At 37.9% G+C, this 12,190-nt stretch overlaps 1 protein-coding gene across 7 annotated transcripts in view; it reads left to right on the forward strand.

Moving 5' to 3' along the window:
• LOC101845814 overlaps window positions 1-12,190 on the forward strand; it is a 124,842-nt gene that overhangs the window by 53,272 nt on the left and 59,380 nt on the right. For 5 of the 7 annotated variants that reach the window (XM_013082706.2, XM_013082707.2, XM_035969847.1 and 2 more), the window contains exon 3: window positions 1,799-1,873. The exons of 1 other annotated variant lie outside the window; for it this stretch is intronic. The gene's annotated coding sequence lies outside the window, so the exon portion shown is untranslated. Of the gene's footprint in view, window positions 1-1,798; window positions 1,874-5,191; window positions 5,440-12,190 lie in introns of those variants that run through there. One more of the 7 variants, XM_005089770.3, reaches the window with a different exon arrangement.

Below are 12,190 nucleotides of genomic sequence, written 5' to 3' on the forward strand. Positions count from 1 at the left end.
CCCCCCCCCCCCCCCCCCCGTAAGAAACACCCCAAAAATGGATTTTTCATCATAACGAATCTGTTCATCAAGAAGTCAAATTGGGAACATAATAATATAATTCTGAAAATCCTACATAATTTTATAATATCATAATCTCAACGAACCGTAAAAGAACTTAAATTATAGGTAGGCATGGAATCTAATTCCTGGAGCTTTGCGTGCACGCTTGTGTGAAGGAGACACTATTTCTAGTTCAATGGAAGATGACAATGTGTATTATTAGAAATCACAAAAAAGAATACCCATAAAATAGGTCCAAAAAATAGTTTACAAATTTAATCTAAAAATAGTGCCACTAATATGTCAAAACTAATTTGCCACCTTTAGCTGTCATTATACATGGGCAAGTGTGATCTTCTCACGTTGTTCATGTCAAGCTTCTTTGGGAAACCTCCTACGCAGAAAAGTTACATCGTCGATAGATGTTAAAATGTTCTTAGCCCAGAAATCAAAATATTACTGGAAAGAGAGAGAGAGAGAGAGAGAGAGAGAGAGAGAGAGAGAGAGAGAGAGAGAGAGAGAAAGAGAGAGAGAGGGAGAGAGAGAGAGAGAGAGAGAGAAAGAGAGAGAAAGAGAGAGAGGGGGGGGGGGGAGAGAGAGAGAGAGAGAGAGAGAGGGAGCTAGAAAGAAAGAAGGAAGAGAGAGAAACATGCATAGCTCATTTCTTTTGTAAAAAGTTCATGTAGTTCGTAAATTTTGTATTTCTTCTTGCTCTTTTTCAAAATGTGAAATCATTTGAATTTTAACAATATAATATATCTTGACCACAAGCAAACAACAGCACAGATAAGAAACAGCAAATTCATTTGTTTTGTTTGTTTGAATAAGCAGAAGCACATCAACATACTAACTAATTTTGTATTTCTTCTTGCTCTTTTTCAAAATGTGAAATCATTTGAATTTTAACAATATAATATATCTTGACCACAAGCAAACAACAGCACAGATAAGAAACAGCAAATTCATTTGTTTTGTTTGTTTGAATAAGCAGAAGCACATCAACATACTAATTGTCATTTAGTTTTGCAAAAGAGTAAGAAAGACACAACAGAGGGAAAATAACAAAAGTAGGATAAAGCCGTGGCGCCCTCCAGCCACCCCGCTTAACTGTAATTAAAATCATAATTAATCATAACTTAGGGCTCAGTACATCTTAATTCTTAAGAACTGACCATCGATCTGAAATTGTACCAATTAAGTTTGGCTGCGAATACCCATAGAGGCTGGATCGATGGGATAGTCGGTTGTAAGTCTTACTGACTCGTTCGGATCTCACGACTTAACCCTGCGGCTGACAGCGTTTTCTGAACTGTTAAGCCGATTATCTTGTAAACTGAAAAACAGATAGCTCGAGTTTCCTGTAAAGCGGTTTTGTTTTTGACTTCTGATGACGTGTGTGTGTGTGTGTGTGTGTGTGTGTGTGTGTGTGTGTGTGTGTGTGTGTGTGTGTGTGTGTGTGTGTCTGTGAGTATGTGTGTGTGTATGTTGTATGTGTATATCTATAAGTGTTTATTTGTGTGTGTGAGTGTGTGTGTGTGAGTGTGTGTGTGTGTGTGTGTGTGTGTGTGTGTGTGTGTGTGTGTGTGTGTGTGTGTGTTGTACGTGTGCATGTATGTGTATATGTCTATATGTATATAACATGTATACGAGTGTTTCTATTCAATTATCCATTTCTTAGACACCTGAGCTTTCCAAGCAGAAATCCCAGTCTATTGGGGAAAAAAGAAGAAAAATAACGGAGATTCTTTTTTTCCAGGCAATCCCAGCATCTGAAATCAGCCCGACTTACGAAGACCGTCTCTCTGACTTGAAAAGGCTAAAATTGTATTTGGTAAGTCTGCATATGTTAGTGTTCAATAAAACTTTTGAAAAAATTATTTTCAAACGTTTTACCACAATTTCCAGAAATGCTTTGTTTACTGCTCTGTCATTTAGTAGTCCAATTGTTCGTGTTCTAAAAATCAAGTTAACTGGGGTTTTTTTTAATTTTTCGTTGATTTTCCAATTCAGGTGTCTTTAGCTCTTCTTTTCTTGTTAATATTTTCTTTTCTTTTTTCCAACTTACTGCTGCTGTTGCTGGTAGCATGTATGTCCTTCTTTCTGCCTGATTTAGACAAATTTACAACAGCTAAATTACGGGTCCTTTGCTAAAAATGCGTAAATATGAACTTAAAAGTGAAATGTAAAACTTGATTTGTCACTACGTTTCAACAATACTTCGATACCGTACTAGTAGTACACAGTTTCCAACTGAAGAGGATTTGGTTGGATGTAAAGATCGACATTCAGTTGTATGAACAAGAAGAGTTTAAGAAGGGATGTTGTAACTCTGGTTACTGTCTCTTTCATAAATATGCGATGAAGAAATTCAATTGAAGTAAAGCGTGCTGTTTGTTTGAAAAGGAAACAACTGGTGTTATCCACTCTTTCATTTGAATATACGTTTCTTGTAAAGCCACGATAAACGCCCCAACTGGCACTAATTTTTGTATTAATCAGCGATGTATCCTTCATGCAAACACACACACTCACACAAACACACATACGCACACCTGTCTTACACACACACACACACACACACACACACACACACACACACACACACACACACTCATTCATACAAATGTTACACACAAACACACATGTTATATACGTTTTATCCGAGTCTCCTTCTTACAAGAAATATACACAGAAATGTGAACCATCTTTATTCCGGGAGAAACAAACTCACACCGGTCTAAATAATGAAAATGCACTGAACACCAATTGCAAGGCCTGATAGAGACACGACTTGAATCATTGTCTCGAATCCAGACATCATTTACCTTACAGTATTGAATATACGAGTAGTCTGCAAATACTTGCTTTATATCAGAGGTTAGTGTGCCGTTTCACATGTCTCTACCCCAGAATTACAAAGTTCTATCTGCTCAGTTTTGAGAAAATTGATGTCAAAGATTTTGAGTTTCAAATCATGTTTCGCTTGTTTTAAATGCAACTCTTTGAATATCTTAATAAAGACTCTAAATAATTTTACGATTCAGATAAAGCAGATAGAACATTCAGTTTTTGACCTCAATTATTAAATGAAAAAGGCCAAAATTGTCAGATAGAATTTTGTAATTCTAAGGTAGCGATATGTCAACATGACGAAAAGACGTCTTTTACTAAAAATGCGTATAACACAAAATAAAAATCTGAACTCTCGAAGTAAGCCAAGCTCTCAGAGGACGTGACTGCCATTCCTCTATGAGAGAGTTTTTTAAAAGTCAAGTGTCTTGGTCTTTTTGCTGAGATCTTGCATCCATTTCAGCCTGGGAAGAACTCTAACAAACAGTGTCAAAACCTGCTTTAAACTATGTCAATGAAGGCGTAAAAAACTGTATTAAAAAGAGGTTATTTGAAAGCCTTCGTATTACTGAAATGTAAGAGCCACTTATTAAAGAGGATGAAGCACTCTCTCACCATTCTGACTAATGGACACGCTCCTTTGCGTGCATAAAAAGCGAGACCTTTATAAGATCGTAAGAGAATTAAACCTCCATTCGAGACCTCATTTAATGTTGTTTTCGTTTTAGTAAAAGTTTCACGGCACTTGCAACACAATAAGGCCATATAAATGTCGAAGATTAGAGGTGTTACAAGAGAGTAACAAACACAAAAAAGAAGGAGGATTGATGAGGGTGACAAATGTTTGATAGGAAAGAAGGAGCATACCACACCCGAGCACCCACCAACCACTCACTCAATTACTCTAAAGTATAGAAAAAATATTAGGAGTTAGCAAACACTTGCCTTAGAATGGAGAATAGAGTGACATTCCAGACATGTTAATATGGCGAGGAGAGTTGCCTGCAGCATGATATGAGAAAACTCAACTGCCTTATAGCAGAATTTTTTTCCCCCGCAAACCCGATTTCTTCGGTGTTTAAGTGGAATACAGTTCAGAAAAATAAGACCCACGGAAAAAATGCCCGTTGCTAAAATCGATCAAGTTATTCTCGAAGTAAGTCGAAATTATGAACTTGAAATATTTGCAGACAAGTTCTGCATTTATTGGTTAGTTCAACTAGAATAAAGACAAACATGTTTATTTGGCTTCTTTTTTACTGGAGTTTGTCTCTATTCATACTGTGTTTGTTTAACTACTAAGCTGAAAAAAAATTGAGTATTAATTTTTACCAAGTGAACTCGAAGCTAGACAAGGAATTTGAATATTGCACAAAGCTCTGAGCTCGAAGGCACTCCTACAACATCAGTTTATCTTAAAGTCCACACTCACTTTTGAGTGACTAAAATGTAAGAGCTACGGTATTCCGGAGGAAACCAAATTCCGCCGTTCCGAGCTACGAACCTGCTCTCATGAGTGCATAAAGTGAGAGGCCTTTTAGAGGAGCCAAATTAAATCACTGTAGATGGACTTTCAACGTTTTAGAGAAAGTGGCCAACATTAAGGCAATTGTCCAGAAATGTCAGGCCTCTTCCTATTTTATTTGCCCACTCTCGTTTTGCTGAAGGGAAAGCCGGCGAGTCGACTGCATCTTAGTTTTGTATCGTTACGCCATTTGAGTACAAGGATTCCAATAATAACACACTAAGGTGTATTTGCCGAGTCATCTCACATTTTCCATACGCTATATGCTCTCTCCAAACGAAAAACCTCATTTTACCCCAAAACTATATAAACTAGATGTCTGCAAGTGATTACTTTTTATTGGACAATATCTGGTTTCAGATATGGAAATACGTACAAGGATAAGTGAGAATATCATTTCTGTGTCAGTGTATCTTGCAAGTTGTGTATATAAACAAGAAATGTCCTGATAAAATGGATATTCACTTTTCGATGGGGCTCCTGGTTATATAAACATGTTCTCCCCTTAGCAACTCAGTTTTGTGTAGAATACAAGAAAATACAACATTAGCCATCTTGACAAATTTGAACTGTCGCTTATATCTATGTATTGACGGAAGATAGTTAATGTGATTTTATTGATACAACTTCCCCGTTGTGGCGATAATGTTTTAGCAAAGTATCAACCATTAAGCCGTTCATCCAGAAATGTCGATGCCCTCAGCTTCGATACGTGTTTGTCAAAGGATTTTCTCTGCCGTAATTTTTTTTATTTCTCGTTCTGGGACACAGACTTGGCAATTCCTGCCGGATTTATTCAACGTCAGAGGCAGGTAGAAAGTGAAGCAGGGAAGGAAAACATAATGTGCCCAATCCCTTGTATTGAGCTTCATGGATGTTCTGTTACCCGTCATTCTCTCATCTTTTACCCCAAGCAATCAGCGTAGTTTAGCAAAGGCTACACAGAGGATAGGTGGACAAGAGAGTGGTATGAAGCCAGTGAAATTTTTTTATTTCCGTCAGACGCAAGAATCTTGCCAAAGGTAATATTCAACTATATCGTTTGTTTACGACACAAATAGTGTTAAGTGTACAGATTAGTTTTGACAAATATTTTAAAGTCGTATCCAAAACAATGAAATACTGCCTGCGGCAATTTGTGGTGTTTGTGATTATCACAAGTTGTTTTCTGTTATCAAAATGTATTTTTCTTTAAAATCTTTATCTTGGTGCTATTATATGAAGTATCTCACAAGGTCTATAATAAAAATGTGTCCTCCTTCTAGCATGTTAAAGGTAATCTTTAATGTATACGGGGTGAACTGTTGATATTATTGTTTTCTCAAATTGTGCATTATAGCTCTCATTACTTTCTTCATAATAATTGTGATGAATGTCTTCTTATTCATCTCACTTTATTAATAACTGTATGACCTTACAATGAAAGGTCTAAATGCTTTAAGTGAAGGGTGAAACCAAATTTTAATATCTCATTTTTGTCTGTCTTTATCCTGTTTTCCTTTATGGAACAATGTACTCTTTCCCTGGGTCTTTGTGCAGGGACGTTGTATCATTCATTGTACGGATTCGTCCCTTGGGGGGTGGGGTGGGGGGGGGTCGTTTTCCTCTTTCGAGTGCCTTGTTAATGATGTAATAGATCCGCATCCAACACTCATTGACACTGGCCATTTGAGTGAGTAAGTACGTTAAAGCGAAGAATGCCTTTTAAAAGATGTAAATTATGTCAACGGGTGTGTAAGAATCCATAAATTTAAATAACAACAACAACAGCAACAATAACATCAACAACAACAGCAACAAAAACAGCAACAAAGACAACAACAACAACAAAATGTTCGCCAATATTCTTGTCCCGGGCAACGGATCTCGGCAATCGTTAACATGGCAACGTTGTTTACGCCACATTAGACTTGCAGCTACCAGGGGTATGCACATTACGTCGCGCACGGCTCTGTTCTAATGTGGAACACCGTTCCTGCTACGCATATTGGCGCGCGCATTTCTGCCTTCATAATTACCGCAGACGACGGAGACTGTGAGCACAATGTTCCGCCTGTTACAGGGGTCTGGCTTGAACACGTGAAAACATCCTGCCGTGAAGAGATTTGATTTTTATTCTGCATTCTTTTATTTTATGTTCGTCTTAAATTTCCTGAGTGAAAGTTTTACGAAGCACACATTTACAGTATGTTATGTTTACTGACTTGTTCTTCCTATTTGTTTAATGTGTTCTGAGTTATGTGCAGACATATTGTTATTATTGTTTTGGAGTCAGTTTTACTGTTTTTCTTTCTTATAGTTATTCTCTTTGTCGAAATGGGTTGAGAGAATGTGTGGCAACGAAGAGAAATGAACTTGAAAGAGTTCATGCAGGAGTGTTTGTGTGTGGGGATTTTTTTTCATATGCGTGGATGTGTGGATGTTTGTGAATGTGTATGCGTGTGTGTGTGTGTGTGTGTGTGTGTGCGTGTGTGTGTGTTTGTGTGTGTGTGTATGTGTGTGTGTGTGTGTGTGTGTGTGTGTGTTTGTGTATGTCTGTGTGTGTGTTTCATCATGGTGAAATCAGTCGCTCTTCAAGATAATGAAAGCCTAGAAACCGACATTTTCCCACCCGTTTGTCAATTTTTATGGGATAATTTCTTTTCGTTTTCGACTCAAAACCTCTAATGTCCATTTAAACACATTTCTGTTTGAATGTTACATATAAAATAAAAAAGTAAGTTTTTCAGTTTTCAAGAGCCCTCACTCAAGCCTTTGAAGTCACCAAACTTTAGAAGCCTTTTTCTCGCTAGTTTTACCTCTGACACCAGATGACCCACCTACAGTTGCAGATATCTCTACTTCTTTTCAAGATTGATAGGTGTTATATTTATCAAAACCAAGACACATGGGCAATCTTTGAGATTATAGCAATAACTCCACATGCCCCCAAAAATGACGAATGCCTGATTCCACCACGTTGCAACACGAACATGCACTTATATACAAATGAATTGATGTTATGAAGAGCCACGAACAAAGATGTTTTATGATACTATCCTTGTACTCATTTGTTTCTCCATTGAAATAGCTATGTCATATGAAATTGCTATCGCTGACAGTATCTTTCGCCTTCACAAATGGGTTGCCTTTTTGTAAAGCATTACCCAGAATCTGAGATTTTCTCGAATAATTATCTTTAATATGGCATACGTCTGTCATTTTTTATCCCCCCCCCCCCCCAAAAAAAAGTGAAGGAACAAGACACAAACGACCTGATTTAAGAGCTAGAAATAACCTCACTAACGGTGAAATTTTCCAACACGGATTGTTTTTGCCTGTCTAACAGCTTTGACGTTCTTTTTCGATGGGACGAAAATAACTCACGAATCGTTATTAGCGCTTCAGGCTGTCTCTGCAATGTTATGATGAGTAAGGGAAGAACAGGCATGAAGAATTCCTCGGGGAGATAGTTTCACCTGGGGACACGAAGATTTTAAGTTCGAATCTCTTGAAATTAGTTGTCAAGACTTAAAAGCAGAGAACTAGTTATTTCATGCCTGGGTTGCTTTTTTATCCAGATAATAGTGCAGTTTTGTAACGTTATTTTTCGTTTTGTTTTGTTTTGTTTTGTTTTGTTTTTGTTTTGTTTTGATTTGATTTGATTTGGTTTTGTTTGATTTGCAAACGTTTGAAGGGTGCATCAGATAGTTTCTATTGTTTTCGAATCCAGATGTTTGTTTTTTTTCCGTCTGTCTTACTCTTTTCTTGCATTCAGTCTGTGTCGACCATCTTTCCTTTACAGACTCAAACAAACAAATATTTATCTTGTGTTACGTTGATTTGCACGTCTAGATTTCTTGTTTCTAAAAATGTAAGAATCAATGTTCTAAACCAGTCTCATTCTTTTATACTAGTGATGAACAGAAAGTCTTGCATCTTGTGCCAAAGCAGTCTGCCTAAAAATGATTTATATAATATTATCAAGTGTGGCATAAAAAGCCCGTGTGTGTTCGTAAGGAGTTCTGGGAATGTCATCATCATCCACAATAAAACTTATTTACAGAGACACTCCCGCGTTCTTAAATGTTGTTTTGCCGATTCCGATTCTCTGCATGCTTAAGTGTGGAATCAAAAGAGAATAGAAAGCGAATCTGTGAGAAGTTTTAGTCCGCGAGTACTCTTAATCATATTTTGGGATTATGGAGCAAAAAATAAAATGAAGTTTTCAGAGCAGGGTAACACTGTTGGCACTTTGAATATAATAATTCGTGGACTCGCGTCGAAAACTTTTTTCATGATATTCGACCTTGTAACAATAACATTCTCTGTCTTAAAAATGCTCATCCCCACACAAACAACAAGACTCAGGATGCCATAGCGCCATTCAGATTTCACCAAGTTTTAGCGCAGAGTTTTTATTTTTTAAAATCCAAAGTTAAAAAAAATACAATTAGCGAGGAAAATAGATAACCCAATTATGTAGATATAGATTAGATGTAATTTTAATTCAATTTAGATCTGAATAAGAAACACAATAGATCTACAGGAGCGCTAAGTGCAAACGGGACGGCAACCAGAGTGCCCAAGTTATGAGACTTTTCAGTTAGTCCACCTATTATTCCATTCATCACCATCGTATTCCTGATATTACTTACTCACCAATACAACAATAAATAGTGATTTTATACTACACCCCGGGTGTTAATGGACATTTTATGGCGACATAATGTCTGAATGATCGGCAATTGAGAAAAACAGGTAGCCCACCATCGTACATGGTGTAGCTGGGTAGTTTATCTCTGTTATACAGAGAAGTCGTGATAGTCGAGATTCCCCAAAGAAGAGCATTTTGTTTTCATCAGCTGTCTCTTTCTGTCTACATACTTAGACGTTATATCCCATTGGAAGTCGGTTGGCCCTCACAGTGTCGTTCCTCGTGCACTCTTTTTTGTGTTATAAATGAGCTTTCCGAGGCATTTTATCTCACAGGCAATGCCGCTCGGGGTATGATCCTAAAGCTATGAGGGTATTACAGACTCCCGTCGACGTTGATCCATGTTGTTTATAGCATCCTGGTGTGGGGCGCATCCCTCTGAACAGACTACGCAAGAATGTTGTCTCTGGAATCTATAGTGCAACTATAACTAATCCATCTTCATTGTTGCTCGCAGAAGACTTGAGTTTGGGGGGGAGGGGGGGAGTCTTTCTATCGAGTTTCTTCGTCTCTCTTATGGGTCTCCTTTAGTACCCTACCCTAGTCAGTTGGTCGTGACAGGCTGGGTCAAAGAAATCCTCATCATATCTTGATGTTTCTGGGTCAACTGGTGAGTAAAACACTGCAATTGTGATGACAAACCTGATGTTACATTTACACCCCCCCCCCTCCTTCACCCTCTCTCCCCTCCATCCAGAAGCCGCCTTGCAGTACCGACATACTGTGTACCTCTGTTTTCATTGTAGCCGCGTTGGTTCTTGATAACAGGTTGGAACCATTCGTCAGTGAGGTAGTTTCGCCTGTGGACACGCAGATTCTCAGTTGGAATCTTTTAAAATTAATGGTCCAGTATTACAAGCAGAACTCTAGTCATTTTGTGTGTGCATGTAATTGCACTTTTATTCAGAAAATAGTGCAGTTATGTAACTTTATTTTTTGGTTTCGTTTGGTTTTGTTTTGTTTGCAGCTGGTTGGGGGGCGAATCTGGTAGTTCCTAGGCAGAGCTCAACATCTAGACATATTTGCCAAATGTTTAGGCCAGAGACAGCGATGAGCACAAATAATGATTAAGAGCAGCGTCTGTATTGCAGTGCTTAAACGCTTCATTACCTCACGCTTGAGACGCATATGTGATTTCCGATTGGATATATATATATTTTTTATAATCGAGTTTCACGGTCTCCGTGCTGTTGTAATGTCGTATCTCTCTCAGCCCTGATTGGCTCCGAAATGCAGAATTGAAGCCCGCTTCCTAAAGTATACAAAGCATGTCAACATGGGTAGAGTAAGAGCTTCACACTTTAAAAATAAAACAAATACATAATTGAAAATTTATAAGTAAATAAATTGCATCTGTCTTGTAGGTCGTGCCGTCCACCTTAACAGCTCTATATCTTGTAATATTTTCCGAACTCACCGATTGCAATTTTTTCTTTTTATCACGCGTTATAATGATACTGCCAATTTTTCCTTGATAGAAGCAAACGGTTTTTCCCCTCTGCAATTTGATACAATACATGTACAGCGATTTTGCGCACAATGAAGTCGTGTGCATTCATCACTACTGGTACGTGTTGCTTTAAAAAACAAAAAAGAAGAAGATGTACCCAAAATAGACCCAACAACAACAACAAAAACAACAAACAAACAAATTACATGATATTGTTTTTTAACATTTTGATGCCGTGTTTCATTAAAACCTGGATCTCATTCCGTTCAGAAAATGAAACACAAAAAACGATGTCTTATCTCAACCTTTAACATATAAACGCAAATGTTCTTTTCCATTCCTGCATTGCTTATTTTCTCCGCGGAAAGACAGATTGCTATGGAAAGTAGTGTAATGGAGCCTATGGTCTAGTGGTCAGGTGCTTCGCTGTCGAACGGAGGAGGCCCAAGTTTGATTCCCGAGTGGGGACAGTTTTTATTAGGTATCTCTGTCTTTTTTCTGATTTGTTTTATTCCTCTCAGTCCAGGTTGGTCATGACCAGGCAGGGTCGAATCCCGCTTCTAAATTATGAGTAAATTGTGTCGATGGAGGCGTAAAACACCTATATTAAAAACTGAAGAAGGAAGCAAGTCAGCGCCATGTTAACTGTCAGAACTATTGTGTTTACTACTGTTGTAGTGCTATGGACTACTATTTACTGGTGCCTAGGTGACCAACAGGCTGTTATACTCTCTTCAGTGTTTCTCAGAACAAATTTTGCTCCCTTTCTTCACATCACTTTCCTCTCTTCTCTTTTCCTTACCACTAACATTTTAACCATTTTTTCTGGTGTTGTTGAATAGTATCAAGTTATATCAAGTATAATATTAATTTTGTTCTTTTACGTTACATGCATATTTTATGCTGTTTCCCTCTAAGCTAAGTTTCAGAAATAACTTCGGTATGATGATGAATGTTTATGCTATGTGTCGGGTGTTTGTAACTGAAAAGAAAAGTATAAGCTGATAGGACGACTGGTATTTTCAAAAATCGAAATCATCAAGCTGTTATCTTTTTCAGTTACTGAGTAGCCGCAACGGTAACACATGCAAGCAAAAGACATTCCCTACTTCCTTTCTTGAAATAACGTTAACAGTAACATCTACCTCGAACAAAATAGAGAGACCCAAATGTGGCCCCTGAAGAAACACGGATAAAGGTGACGCGTGGCTTCTGCTACAGCCAATAAGACAAATCTGTTTGTTTTTTTAAGCAAAAAAAGTAGTTTACCACATTTCTTTTGAAACAATAAACGGATGTGCCCCGTTTCCAGACCTCTTTCTAGGCTTCAGCATACAAGACCGACTATTCGGATAAATGTCTACGCTACGTAATTAAATGTAAATGTCTCCTACTTAAAGCTTAGAGGTCTCTCAGGTGGTGTGGCCGGAGAGACTTGGGTCAACGACAGAGTGAGAGAGACGTTCTTGATTTAATGAGGAGAAATAATGAATGACTCCCAAGCACTAGATCCTAGAGGGTTGTTTTTATTCAAAGCTAGCCTTGTTTCCAATGCACTGGGTGGACATTCGTTGGCGTATGTGTTTTGTGAGAAGGGGATGGAATGTGTGTGTAAAAGGGGGGGGGG

This window comes from Aplysia californica, unplaced genomic scaffold (assembly GCF_000002075.1).
Source record: "Aplysia californica isolate F4 #8 unplaced genomic scaffold, AplCal3.0 scaffold00009, whole genome shotgun sequence".
In the NCBI taxonomy this organism is placed as follows: domain Eukaryota; kingdom Metazoa; phylum Mollusca; class Gastropoda; order Aplysiida; family Aplysiidae; genus Aplysia; species Aplysia californica.